The sequence below is a fragment of the Scyliorhinus canicula genome, chromosome 13, assembly GCF_902713615.1.
Source record: "Scyliorhinus canicula chromosome 13, sScyCan1.1, whole genome shotgun sequence".
In the NCBI taxonomy this organism is placed as follows: Eukaryota; Metazoa; Chordata; class Chondrichthyes; order Carcharhiniformes; family Scyliorhinidae; genus Scyliorhinus; species Scyliorhinus canicula.
In genome coordinates, this window is record NC_052158.1 from 7,892,492 (window position 1) to 7,907,568 (window position 15,077).

A 15,077-nucleotide genomic window follows, 5' to 3' on the forward strand; every position below is an offset into this window, starting at 1 on the left:
CACCTCCCGTCGCTCCAACCAGCTACGCAGGGATGTCCGCGCTATCCAACCCACAGTCACCGAATCCGATTCTGACCTACTGTCTGACCTTGACACCGAGGACCCTCAAGCACCTTTTTGAGTCGGTATCATTACCAAAAACGGGTGCCCCAAAGCCAAAAGTCCAGCTCCTCCCAATATACAGTATTGATCTGGATGACGAGTGGTGTACCATCTTCACGGTCAACCAGAAGTCATCGCCTACCTCAGAGCCTACATTTAGGAACTTTTTGAATTCATGGGATCTCTCTGAATTGTTTTGATGCTTTGTTTAATCGACTCACTGGTTTCTATACAATGTTGCTCTAGTTACTCTTCTGTTGCATACTGTCCATCTGCACTAGACACCTTCCAATGTAAATAGCTTAGTGTTTATGTACATAGTCTTGTAAATATGCTTCCACATACCACACGTAGTTAGGAACATCCTCACCACACATTATTTATTACAACAAATACACATTTTTTTATAAAAGGTAGCCTGTAATCTAACATAGTGTCGACCCACAGTGCAAGTATGTTCAACAGTTCCTAGCTTAATAAAATAGTGTTATACTATTGCAAGTATTGGTAGCCTGTATATGCTACTGCTAAGGTAAACGCAGTCTCCACAGATCCACAGTACCCAACACATCAGGGGTAAATGAGGCAGAAGTGGAGAGGAAGAGGGGAGGGGGAAGTGCACGGTTGTTAGGGACGCCTGCACGGTTGCTAGGGAAAGCAGGATGTGACATTCTCTGGCGGATGACGCGTGCACTCTCACTAGTCAATTTTCAGCTGTAACTGACACAGGAGGAGGGTGGCAATGGACAGGAGTGTGGGATTGCAAATCAATTGAGGATTTGTGACCAGGGCCGGGATCTGGTCTCTCTTGCGGGGCACTGAATGCAGCAGTGGGGTCAAGCAGCGTTTCCTTTGTTGAGTTTGGTTGTTCCTGTCTCAGGATCCCACCCGAAGGCACCCAGATGTTTGCCTGGGTTGTTGTGCTCGCCGTCTCAGCCGCACTCGCTCTCCAAGCAGCCCAGTGCTACAAGCCTGTTATTGTGGTGCACGGTTTGTTTGACAGCCCGGGGGATTTTAAGATGCTGCAAGGTTTCATCAACGAGGTAAAGGCTCCTTCGCTGCTGGCCTGGTTTATTCGCCTCTCTGTTATGGGCTGTGAGCTGAGAGGCTGCCCCTCCGTTCTGGCAACATGAAATGTTTGCTCGCTTGGGGGTGGGGTGGGGATAGGAATCAGGTTACGCGGCAGCCTTGCACAGTGTGCATTGAGAGCCCGGCTGTTAATAAGTGAACTCGACTGGAATTCAGCCTCAGCAAGTTTATCAAGTGTGTGTGTGGCTGATGAAATGTGTGTGAGTCAGTCCATGAGATTTAAAAGGTGATATCAAGTGTTTATTAGCAGTTTATTAGTTTAATAATTCTCCTTCAAAACCAACGTTGTTAAAGCTATCTATCCTACTTAAGAAAAACAACCTGATTTTCCTCCCCCCCCCACCAAAAAAAATGTATTCACAAAATTTGTAAAAGTACATTACATAAAGTGGAGCCTCAGGGAGAGTCTTGTGTCCCGTTCTGGGCACCCACTCCCACACTTTAGGAAGGATGTGCATTGGAGAGGTTGCAGAAAATATTGACGAGAATGTTACACAGAGAGATTGGCGAAGCTGTGAGAAGGCTGAGAAGAGATTTGATGTAGGTTTTCAAAATCATGAGGTCTTTGGGCAGAATAGGTATGGTGAAACTGTTCCTGTTGGTGGAAGGATTAAGAATGAGAAGACACAGGTTTGAGGTGATTGGCAAAAGAAGCAATGGTGATGTGAAGAAAATTTTTTTTTTGTAACGCGTTTAGCACCTGGACTGTACTGCCCGGGCCTGTGCTGGGAGCAGCTTCGGTCGAGGTTTTCGGAAGTGAATTGGATCGTAGGGGTGGTGTGGTGGCACAGTGGTTAGCACTGCTGCTTTACAGCACCAGGGACCTGGGTTCAATTCTGACCTTGGTTGAGTGTGTGGAGTTTGCACATTCTCCCTGAGTCTGCGTGAGTTTCCTCCACAGCCCAAATATGTCCAAGTTCAGTGGATTGGCCATGCTAAATTGCTCCTGGGTGTCCAGAAAAGTAGGGAGGGTTATAGGGATAGGGTGTTCTTTCAGAGGGTTGATACAGATGCGATGGGCTGTATGGCCTCCTTCTGAACTGTAGGGATTCCATGATTACTTGAAGAAGAAAAAGAATTGTGCAGCTGCTGGGAGTGCCATTTAGTGCCTTGCTTTTGCAGAGAGCCAGCACAGATGGAATGGGCCAAATGGCTCTTCTGTGCTGTAACCATTCTTTGATTCTCAAGCTCGTGCCAGAAGGTACAAATACCTCTCGAGGTATGTGAGCAAAAAGCTAGGCCAACACTTCCAGTGCAATGCAGAGGGAAGGCTGAACTGTCTGAGGTGCCTGCTTTTGGATAAGATCTTAACCTGAAGTTCTGTCTGCCCTCTTGGGTGAAAGTAAACGATCCCAGAGCCAATATTTTAGTGACGAGAACGGGGCCTTTCCCAGTGGAGTGAGAGAGGGAGAAGCTGTGCTTTATCTGACCTGAAGGCCTCATTGACATTGGTTGCTTGAAATTCACCCTTGAAATGTTCCCTGAATTTAAAAAGCCAAAAGGCACTGCTTTCTACATTGATGTTTATAGCTTATTGCTTGGTCAGGTCTGGCACCTCGTTGTTCAAACTTTTCTTTCAGGTTTTCTCTTTGTGTAGAGCTCAAGGGCAGGATCTGTCACTGTTCATTCCTAAGTGACGCTGAGCACTGATGCATAAAGTGCACTTGTCGATCTGTGAAGAGCGATGACCCCGGGTTCAATATCCTGCTGACGAGCACAGGGGCCCTCCACTGCAGCCATACTAACTAAGGATCAGCCCTCAGTACAGGCTGGTGATTGAATGGATTCCATTGACTGATAATTAGGCAGAGTGCATATTCCCCTATTTGATGGGTTATCTCTCATGGGCTGCACGGAGAGGTTTCAGTTTTTTGTTCTTTGGTTTATTTTTGCTCTTCCCCTGCAGTCAGCTGCACAGTTATGTTCCTCCTTCCTCAGCGAGACCTGTGCAGCCCAGATCAGATTGGGAATCATGTGGAATCAGTGCCTCATTTTAAAGTTAAAAAACCTAGTGCATCTCCTGTATCCTCTATTATTTCTTCTCTACCTCTTCGGATCATCTCTTCTCAAATATTTTTGCCTCCTAGTTGACAAGTTTGTGAATTGTGCTCTGCTTTGGATGCATAGCTCCTTGAGAAAACTTGTCCAAGCGGAGCCTGAAGCCACAATGATGGCCTGGAATAATGGGCTTCACTGTGGACAGGGACCGTACTGTTTGGCTGTGCCTCATTTGTGCACTTTTAGTAATGTGGAGGTTTCAGGGTCGAGACATCCGTTAAGGTTGGAGAATTTTGGAAATGGAGTGACAAGGGCATCAACTAAGATTTATCTTCATGTTGCCGTTCAGGTGATTGAGTGAGTGCAGTGGTTTCATGGGATGTTGCTGTCACTAGCTGGCCAGCATAATTGCCCTTGAACTGACCTTGTTTGGCCATTTCAGAAGACAATTAAGGGTCAACCACATTGCTGTGGAACACTTGCAGACCAGACCAGGGGGAGGACAGCAGATTTCTTCCCCAAAGGAGCATTAGTGAACCAGATGGGTTTTATGGACAATGAATGGGAGTTTTATATTAAATCCACCAGCTGCCATGGTGGTATTTAAACCTGTCCCCAGAGCATTACCTGGGCCTCTGGATTATGAGCCCAGGTGACATTATTACTATACCATCATCTCTTCTAGAGGCAGTGAAGCTGATGGATAGGTTCGAAGTGGGTGAAAGAAGTGTTCAGACACAGACATACCCCAACTGTAACACTGTGCAGGTCAATAGAAGCCATCTGGAGCCCAATATTATTCACTCTTAAGTTTTTGAAAATAAATTTAGAGTACCCAATTCTTTTTTTTCCAATTGAGGGGCAATTTAGCGTGGCCAATTCACTTACCTTGCACATCTTTTTGGATAGTGGGGTGTGACCCACGCAGATACGTGGAGAATGTGCACGGATAGTGACCCAGGGCCAGGATCGAACCCGGGTCCTCGGTGCTGTGAAGCTGCAGTGCTAACCACTGCGCCACCGTGCTTTCACCATTAACTTTAACAGAGGACAAAATCAGGCAGGGTGTGAAACCCGTGGCCCATCCAATCCTGATTCCTGAAGGAGGGTTTGGGATAACATTGTCAGCCATGTGTCAATCAACTCAATCCTTCATTCGCTGTCGTATTGCATCTATGGCTGTTCCAGTAGAGATAAGTACGCACCAGTCATAGGCACTCCAAGTTTCCCCCAGATCTGTTACCTGGGGTTAATTGTAATGCTCCTAACCTGTAGGATTCTATCACTGAACTATCAGCGAGATGGTCTGGATTAAAAAGCAGGACCTTTGACTTGTGTAGAGTCTTAGAAGCACTCGCGTGTTGTCAGGGGCTGGTTTAGCACAGTGGGCTAGGACAGCTGGCTTGTAATACAGAACTAGACCAGCAGTGGGTTCAATTTCCGTTCCACCCTCGCCGAACAGGTGCCGGAATGTGGCGACTAGGGGCTTTTCACAGTAATTTCATTGAAGTCTACTTGTGACAATAAGTGATTATTATTATTGTAACTTGTACACAAACTACCAGCAATGTTTGTTTGTGACACGTACTCCATCTTGTTTACAGAATGGGAGGTTGGACTATTTTTGACATTTTTGAGCACAAAGGTCTGTTCAAAATAACAGCAGTGAACTGACATTGGGAAGCATTTTATTACAAGCAGAGTTCTCCTTAACTTGATCCTTTTTAAAAAACTCTTATTGAAAGGCTGACTTCCATTTTGAATTTCTCTTTCTTTTCATTCGTGTGAGATGCTGCACTTGTAGATGATGGGGTTTTTGTTTTCGTTGACCCTGTATCCTTTTAACTGTGGTCAATGCCATTGAGCTTCTTTTTAAAGGTCCTTGTTGCACTGATTGGCTCATATCTGTATTATGATGCTGTACAGAAGGAGGCCATTCAACCCATCCGCCTGGCCTGACTCTTTGTATCGAATTATTCTCCCTGCTCTTTCCACCTCAGTCCTGAAAATGTTCACTTTGAAATAGATTTCGCCAATGCTTTTAAAACAAGCACTTTCACCAAACTTTCAGCCAGATTCCAGATTGCAGCAATCTGCTGATTTTAAAAAATCAGTGGGGGGGATTCTCCGCCGGCGGGATTTTCCGGTCCGCCTGTGCGTTTCCCAACGGTGTGGGGTGGCCCACAATGGGAAACCCCATTGGCCGGCTGTGGAACGGAGAATCCCGCTGATGGCGTGGGTGTGCCGCACCGGAAAACGGGTCTGGTGGGACGGAGAATCCCACCCCAGTTTCCCTCGTATTGTCTCTGGTTATTAATATAATAATTGCTTATTTTCACAAGTAGGCTTCAATGAAGTTACTGTGAAAAGCCCCTAGTTGCCACATTCCGGCACTTGTTCGGGGAGCCTGGTACGTTTTACCAATCATTTTAAATCTGGCCCTCTAATTGCCACTAGAAACAGTTCATTTTTATTTATATATCGCAACCCTTCCAAGTTTTTGAACACTTTTATCAAATATCCCCTCGACGTTTAAGTAGAACAGTCTCAGTTTCCTCATTTTCTCATTATAAGTGAAGTTCCCCACCCTGGCATTGTTCCAGTAAATCTCCTCTGCCCACTTACTTTAAACCTCAATATCCTTTTGAAAGTGTATTGCCGAGAATTGAACAGGTTTTTATCGTTCCGGTCACTTTACTCTTTACAACAGAGGCACTAACTGGAGGCTGAAACTAAATGCTTGTTGTTCTGTTTTATTATGACACACTGACCCGCATAAGTCCTGGTTAGAATGAGGATGGTGATTTCTCCTGACAATCCCACCTGGAAAACCATGCTCTTTTCAAAGGGATAGGGATTTATTTTACAAACTTATTTGTCCGACGTAACTATCCTTCACTTACTGCGCCTTAAATAAGCTTGCTGTAGTCAAGTGACTCCTCTTACTGTACACACATTCTGATGATGGAAGGTCATCTTGTTAATGATTTCTCACTTGCATGTTTGTGCTGGGAGCGAGGTGGTTGTGTCAGATTTGAGTAGACGTTTCTACTTGCCGTACGAACATTCCAATCGGGGGCAGGAGGCCACTCAGCCCCTCGACCCTGCTCTGCTATTCAATAGGGTCATGGCTGATCTGATTGTAATCTCAACCCCACATTCCTGCCGCCCCCCCCCCCCCCATATAATCTTTCACCCCCACCTTGTTAATCCAGAATCTATCTCGCTCTGCCTTAAAAACTAGTCTAAGATTCTGCTTCAACAGCCTTTTGAGGAAGAGAGTTCCAGTAACTCATGGCCCCCTGAGAGAAAACAATTCTCCTAATTTCTGTCTTAAATAAGTGACACCTTATTTAAACAGTGATCCCCAAGTTCTAGATTCTCCCACAAGAGGAAACATCATCTTCACACCCACCCTGTCAATACACCTCAGGATCTTAATGGGTTTGATCAAGTCGCCTCTTTCTCCTCTTCTTTATTTTAAAATTTAGAGTACCCAATTATTTTTTCCAATTAAGGGGCAATTTAGCGTGGCCAATCCACCTACCCTGCACATCTTTGGGGTTGTGGGGGCGAAACCCACGCAGACACGGGGAGAATGTGCAAACTCCACACGGACAGTGACCCAGAGCCGGGATTCGAACCCGGGTCCTCAGCGCCGCAGGCAATGATGCTAACCACTGTGCCACCGTGCTGCCCTCTTTCACCTCTTCTAAGCTCAAGTCGATACAACCCTTTCCATGTTAGCCAACCCACCCATTCCTGGTATTAGTCATAGAAGAATAGAATTCATGGAATCCCGACACTGCTGAAGGACATCATTCGGCCTATCAAGTCTGCGCCAACCCTTGGAAAGAGCACCTTACCTAGGCCCACCTAATCTTTTGGATTCTAAGGGGCAATTTATCATGGCCAATCCACTTAACCTGCAGATCTTTGGACTGTGGGGGGAAACTAGAGGAAACCCACGCAGACACGGGGAGCTCCAAGTCTAAAAGAGGTGCTTGTCAGGTGAATTGGACATTCTGAATTGTCCCTCTGCATAACCGAACAGGCATCGTAGTGTGGCGACTAGCAGGTTGTCACAGTAACTTCATTGTAGTGTTAATGTAAGCCTACTTGTGACACTAATAAAGATTATTATTATTATTACAAGTGCAAACTCCGTACAGACAGTCCCCCGAGGCCGGATTTGAACACAGGTCCCTGGTGCTGTGAGGCAGCAGTGCGAGTCACTGTGAGGCAGCAGTGCTAACCACTGTGACACCCATAGTCTAGTAAACTTTCTCTGAACTATTTAGTGAGCAGCACGGTAGCATAGTGTTTAGGACTGTTGCTTCACAGGTCCAGGGTCCCAGGTTTGATTCCGGCTTGGGTCACTGTCTGTGCAGAGTCCGCACGTTTTCCCCGTGTCTGCGTGGGTTTTCTCCGGGTGCTCCGGTTTCCTCCCACAGTCCAAAGATGTGGAGGTTAGGTGGATTGGCTATGTTAAATTGCCCTTTGTGTCCAAAAATGGTTAGATGTGGTTACGGGGGCAGGGTGGAGGAGTGGGCTTAGGTCGGGCGCTCTTTACAAAGACTGGTGCAGACTCGATGGGCCGAATGGCCTCCTTCTGCACTGTAAGTTCTATGATTCTATAATGCTTTACGTCCTTGTGCCATCAGTGTGATTCAGTTGGTGTGCAGAAAGTTAGAGTTCTCCAAAACAGGTGGGCTGCTGTCGAACATTAGCTGCTGTATCTCAAAACAAATCCATTGGCCTGTCCAGCACTTTGAGATAGCCTGAGGAGGTGAACTGTGTCGAGAGGAGGCTAAAGGTACTGTAAAAATTGTTTGAAAGAAATGAGCCTCGAAGAATCCTGGATACTTAACAATGGAGTGGCTCTTTTCTGTTTCTGCCTCCCACTCAGACAACATCCAGGCACCAATGTGACGGTCATTGACTGTTTGATCATACACAGAGCCTCAAGTCACTCTGGCGTCAGGTGGATGGGTTCAGGAGGCCATCTATCCCTCATGCCAAAATGCAGCGGACGGCGTTCACATGATCTGCTACTCACAAGGTATGGCTTGCCATGAGAATATTCACAGCACCGATCGATGAATCTATTTCAAAATGTTTTAACCATGAATTAAGGCTGGTGTGGCTGCTTATTTATTCACGCTGTTGAACTGACTCTACAAGTCCTGTGTGGACTGAAGATGATTGGGTGATTTCTCCTATCGATCATGCCTAGAAACTACATTATTTCAAAGCATACAGGGGGTTGATTTCTTTGTGTCTGAATTTGTCTAAAGTAACTATTCTCCACTTTGTATTTTACTGTAAAAATGAGCTTGTTGTGAGTCGGGAGGACTGTCTTTACTGCGGAATGGTCTGATGAAAGGTAATCTTTGACCTGAAACCTTGGGCTGGATTCTCTGGACCCCCAGCTGCATGTTTCTCGGTGGTGGGCTGCTTGCTTGGTGGTGGTTTCTCTACTCCAGTTGCTTGTCAATGGAATTTCCCATTGCAGCACCCCGTGCCACCAGGAAACCCACAGGCAGGGATGCGCTGCCTGGCAGAACAGTGAATCCCAACGACCAGAGAATTCTGTAACTCCTTTTCCTAGGCTCCACAGATGGTGGAAGCCTGAGCACTTCCCGGATCTTTTTGCTTTTATTTCGATTTTCAACATTATAGTAATCCGCCTTCCACATGAGTTCTGGTTGTGAGCTCAATGAATTAAAGCCACCAGTCCGGCCCCCTAGCGCCCCATTGGCTGTCACTGGTGCTGTCAGTGTTGTTTCTGTTCCATCTGTAGTATTTGTTTTAAAACTGTGACGGTGCTTGGCATATCCCGAATATCCCGCTCTCTTCTTTCCCCATTGAGAAGGTGGATGTCTGGATTTACTGTCAGAGGATTTCTGCTGGGCAAGGCATGGAAAACTGTTCAGTGTGAATAAAATGATCATTTAAACCTGGTTGTCCCTGTCCTGTGAGTGTGTGATGGGACGGTGTAGCAGGAGGAGCTTTATTCTGTCGGGAACCCATGCTTTTGACCTGTTTTGGGAGTGTTTGATGAGACCGTTGTAGTCTGAGCTCTGCCGTTGTGACATTATTCTAAGTTCCGCTGCTATTTAGCCACATGTGAGATGAATTCACTCGCTATGTTGGGTTCTTTTGCAGCTCTTTTTTCCACACGCTCTTCCTGTTTGTGCGTAACTGCCAGTTTTAGTCTTTACAAGCTCCACCCCTCAACTACAGAGCAATATGGCAGCCGGAAGGTGGTAAACTGATGTGCCTTTCGTGGTTGAATGTCCGCACGTAGATGAAGTTGTTTCACTCATTGTTCCTGCTTCGTGTGCTGATTCTGGACCAGAACACTCAAATGTTCGGTTAGGGACCAGTAACCTTTTAAAAAAAAATTTTACACTAAGGTTTGAGGTGCCCGGAACTTACTAAATGAATAAAGCCACAGTGTTGCACAATTTTTGACAAAGAAAGTACACTTTACTGTACACAGAGAGCAAAGTAAAACAATTTATATTATTCGTGTTATACACTAGCCTTCAGAATCAAACATGAGGTACATGTGAATGATCAAATACATTGTGCAATAAATGACAGGTGTGACCAAGATGGATACCATAGATTGCTCACCCAGGCGTCAGTATTCACTCTGAGTTACGCAATCTTGATAATCCTCTGTTCTGTCATGAAGGATTTCCAGTCTTCACCTTCGAAGATCCTGGGCAGGATTCTCCATTTTTCCGGTGTCCAGGAGTTTCCCGGCGGCGTGGGGCTGCCCCACAATGGGAAACCCCATTGACCAGCCAGCGTGACGGAGAATCATAGAACATAGAACATAGAACGATACAGCGCAGTACAGGCCCTTCGGCCCACGATGTTGCACCGACATGGGAAGTCAAAAACTAAAGGCCATCTAACCTACACTATGCAATTATCATCCTATGCTTATCCAATAAACTTTTAAATGCCCCTCAATGTTGGCGAGTGCACTACTGTTGCAGGTAGGGCATTCCACGGCCTCCCCTCTCTTGCGTAAAAAAACCTACCTCTGACCTCTGTCCTATATCTATTACCCCTCAATTTAAGGCTTATGTCCCCTCGTGCTAGTCACCTCCATCCGCGGGAGAAGGCTGTCACTGTCCACCCTATCTAAACCCTCTGATCATTTTGGTATGCCTCTATTAAGTCACCTCTTAACCTTCTTCTCTCTAACGAAAACAACCTCAAGTCCATCCAGCCTTTCCTCATAAGATTTTCCCTCCATACCAGGCAACCTCCTGGTAAATCTCCTCTGCACCCGTTCAAAGCTTCCACGTCCTTCTATAATGAGGCGACCAGAACTGTACGCAATACTCCAAATGCGGCCGTACTAGAGTTTGTACAACTGCAACATGACCTCATGGCTCCGGAACTCAATCCCTCTACCAATAAAGGCCAACTCACCATAGGCCTTCTTCACAACCCTATCAACCTGGGTGGCAACTTTCAGGGATCTATGTATATGGACACCGAGATCCCTCTGCCATCCACACTACCAAGTATTTTACCATTAGCCAAATATTCCGCATTCCTGTTATTCTTTCCAAAGTGAATCACCTCACACTTCTCCACATTAAACTCCATTTGCCCACCTCTCCGCCCAGCTCTGCAGCTTATCTATGTCCCTCTGAAACTGCAACATCCTTCCGCACTGTCTACAACTCCACCGACTTTAGTGTCGTCTGCAAATTTACTCACCCATCCTTTCTGCGCCCTCCTCTAGGTCATTTATAAAAATGACAAACAGCAACGTTCCCAGAACAGATCCTTGTGGTACGCCACTCGTAACTGAACTCCATTCTGAGCATTTCCCATCAACCACCACTCTCTGTCTTCTTTCAACTAGCCAATTTCTGATCCACATCTCTAAATCACCCTCAATCCCCAGCCTCCGTATTTTCTGCAATAGCGGACCGTGGGGAACCTTATCAAACGCTTTACTGAAATCCATATACACCACGTCAACTGCTATACCCTCGTCTACCTGTTCAGTCACCTTCTCAAAGAACTCGATAAGGTTTGTGAGGCATAACATACCCTTCACAAAACCATGCTGACTATCCCTAATCATATTATTCCTATCTAGATGATTATAAATCGTATCTTTTATAATCCTCTCCAAGCCTCTACATGCCGGCGAGTCAAAGCAGAAATGTGGCGCGGCGGGGCAGAATTCCCTCAAAAGTCTGACCTAACGTAGAATGCCTTGATGACTGCTTACCTCGTGGGGTTCCAGTCTCGTCTGCTGAGATTCCTCTCCCCCAGTTTCCTGAGTCTGCATTCCAGCACCGACTCATGAGCACAACATTGGTGCTACCGCCACACTGAGCAGAACATCACTGCTCCAAATGGCTACCTTTGCCCCTGTGGTCTGCAGATGGAGTCACTGACCTTCCGTCTTCTCAGCTCCCCAAGGATTCTCCTGAGCCCTCACTAGTTGGAGCTTGTTAACTGTAGCACTTTGACAGCTCAGAGCCTCTTTACTCCCCCCCAGTGGTTCTCTCCCTTCTGGAGGCCCTTCCCTGTTCTCTGTCTCCCCTTCCCCCCCTCCCCTTTTGCTCTTCCTCCCTTTTTGCTCCCCCTTTCCTTTTGCTCTCTTTGACTACACCTGACCATCTGCTTCAAACATGTGACCTGGCTGCCTCCAAGCTACTGATGATGACCATTGCACAGACCACATCCTGTCACTGACCTATGCAGCATATAGACCATCTCTGATTTATTGCCCATCCCAATCTCCCTCCCAGGTGGAAGTGAAATGTCTCTTTCAGAATGTAAATTTAGTTTGTGATAGTGTTGGGTGGGATTTGCTGCACTTTGAACCAGCGACAATATGGTGGAATTCAGGACTGTGCTGAACACACAACTCCACTCAAGTTATTGCAAGATATTTTTTACCGAGTCCATTTTGTACGAAGGTGGATGTGATGATTATGGTGAGCAGGGGGCGGGGAAGGGGGTGGGTGTGACATTTGGCCTTGTTTTCATTGTCTCGATGGAAATATTGATCCTTTTACCTCCTCACCTCTGTCATAGTTATCATAACATTTATAGTGCAGAAGGAGGCCATTCAGCCCATTGAGTCTGCACCGGCTCTTGGAAAGAGCACCCTACCCAAGGTCAACAACTCCACTCTATCCCCATAACCCAGTAACCCCACCCAACACTAACGGCAATTTTGGACACTAAGGGCAATTTATCATGGCCAATCCACCTAACCTGCACCTTTGGACTGTGGGAGGAAACCGGAGCACCCGGAGGAAACCCACGCACACATGGGGAGGATGTGCAGACTCCACACAGACAGTGACCCAAGCCGGAATCGAACCTGGGACCCTGGATCTGTGAAGCGATTGTGCTATCCACAATGCTACCGTGCTGTCCATCCAATTCTGCCCAGTGATGCCCCAAGAGTTCACGTCAAATGCTGATCCTGAGATTGGGGGCATTTCTTAGGCAGGAGAGCACATCTCACGATGCTTTGGATTCAGTCCCACTGACATTGCCACACGATGGGTACCCCACCAGCTGGAGGTTCCCCTCCAAGTCACTCACCATCCTGACCTGGAAATATATCGGCCGTTCCTTCAGTTACGGTGGGTCACAATCCTGGAGCTCCCTCCCTAACAGCACGGTGGGTGTACCTACACCTCAGGGACTGCAGCAGCTTCAAGAAGGCAGCTCAGCACCACCTTGTCAAGGGGCAATTAGGGATGAACAATAAATGCTGGTCTTGAATTAATTTAAGAAAAACAAGAGTTGAGTTGAAAGCAGCCAACTGGAGCCCATGTTGCAGTCTTTCTTGCCCATCTCCTCCTTCCCATCCTCCCTCAAATAGCCAGTTGAAAGCTGCATTAATTGGACTGACCAACTGTTGTTTTGATGAATGATATTGAACATCTTTCCATTACAGCCTCATCTCCCAGCACTCCGATATTGAGGCCAGAGTTTGCTCTCGAAGGGCCTGGGAGTCTAGATTTCCCCGGGAAAGCAGTGAAGTTTATGACCCATTTCTGCCGAGTGTTCTTTAAGAAGCTGAGCGTGTGTTTGCTGCTCTTTGTTTTTCAGGTGGTTTGGTCTGTCGAGGTATTCTCTCCACGTTACCAGACCACAATGTGGACACCTTGATATCCCTGTCCTCTCCTCAGCTTGGTCAGTACGGAGGTGAGTTGCAGACCCGCCCCGCTTCCTGCAGACTAAATGCGGCAAAATTAATGAGTGTAATGGGCGAGGCAGTGGGTTCGCCGTGTGTGTGTGGTGGAATTCTTAAGGAGTCTCAATTGAGTGTCTGGGGGATAGGGATTTAAAGCACAAACCATCCCACCTGGATTGTGCTCTGAGTTAGAAAGTCGTAGGTTCAAGCCTCACTCCTGATGGTGGAGTACAAAATGGCGGCAGACATCCCAGTGCTATACCAAGGGCGTGCTGCACTGTCGTCCTTCAGCTGAGGCACTAAGTCAAGGATTTTCTGTTTTCTATTTCAAATTTCCAGCATCTGCAGTATTTTACTGTTACATTAGAATTCTAAAGGGCGTTGGAAAGGTCACAGCTGAAATCACTGTGTGTAGTTTGGGTCTCTTTATCTAATGGAGGGCGTGACTTCCTTTCAAGAGTTTGCAGCAAAGGTCCATTGTATGGTTACTAGGATAAGGGGATTGACCATTGGGAAATGATCAACAGACTAGCGCGTTTTTCCCAGGCTTAGAAGACTGAGAGGTGATCTAATTGAAACAAAACTTTTTTAAGGGCCTTGACAAGGCGGATGCTGAAAAAAAAAAACCGATTCCACTGGCTGGAGAACAACAGGGTGACAGACAGATTGGAGATGAGAAATATCCTCCGTGAGGGAATTCTCTACCTGTTATAATTCACACAGGTCTTGGGGTAGGGAGAATTAATTACCCCGTGGATCCTGAAGAATACGAGCTCCCCCGATAAGGGGGGGGGGACCTCGAATAATGTCTGGCTTTGCATCAATAGAGTCGGCCAGCAAGGCACAGACTAGAGAAGATCCCATAGGGAACTACTGGAGCTGGATATAATAGTAATTGTGCTTTTGTTTCGACCAACTTGGTGTGAACTCTTCATGGCCCCTTCGAAACTACCCCAAAGAGCTGTGGCTCTTCCATCTGAGATGAGATGAGGAGGAACTACTTCTCGCAGAGGGTGGTGAATTTGTGGAATTTGCTGCCCCATAGTCCAGTAGAATTGAATCATTAAATGGTTTCAAGAAGGATTATAGATATATTTCTGATTTTTAAAAACGGGTTAAAGGGATATGGGGAACGGGCAGGGAAGTGGATTTGAGACCGGGAATAAATCAGCCATGATCTGATGAATGGTGGAGCAGGCTCGAGGGGCTGAATTGCCAATTTCTGCTCCTAATTCCTATGCTCCTATCGTTCAGTATATTCAGGAGAGATGCAGACAAGTTGTTTAGTCCTAAGGGAATGAAGGGATGTAGGTTAGTTGGGAGGCTCCAGTACCTATTTCTTATATTCTAATTTATGGGAAGATGGTGGCCTCGTAGTATTGTCACTGAACTAGTAATCCAGAGACCCAAATGCCCTCGGGACTAGAGTTCGAATCCCACCACAGCAGATGGTGACATTTGAGTCCAATTAAAATCTAAGGATGTTGGTTGTCGTAAAAACCCATCTGGTTCACTAATGTCCTTTAGGGAAGGAAATCTGCGTCCTTGCCTGGTGTGGCCTACACGTGACTCCAGACCGACAGCAATGTCCTCTGAAATAGCCACTCAGTGCAACAGCAATTAGGGGTGGGCAATAAATGCTGGCCCAGCCAGCGAAGCCTACAACCTGTAAATCAATTTTAAA

General features: G+C 46.5%; 1 pseudogene; it reads left to right on the plus strand.

Moving 5' to 3' along the window:
- Positions 1 to 783: 783 nt before the first annotated feature.
- Positions 784 to 13,827, plus strand: LOC119976448 (annotated as a pseudogene).
- The last annotated feature ends 1,250 nt before the right edge of the window (positions 13,828 to 15,077 follow it).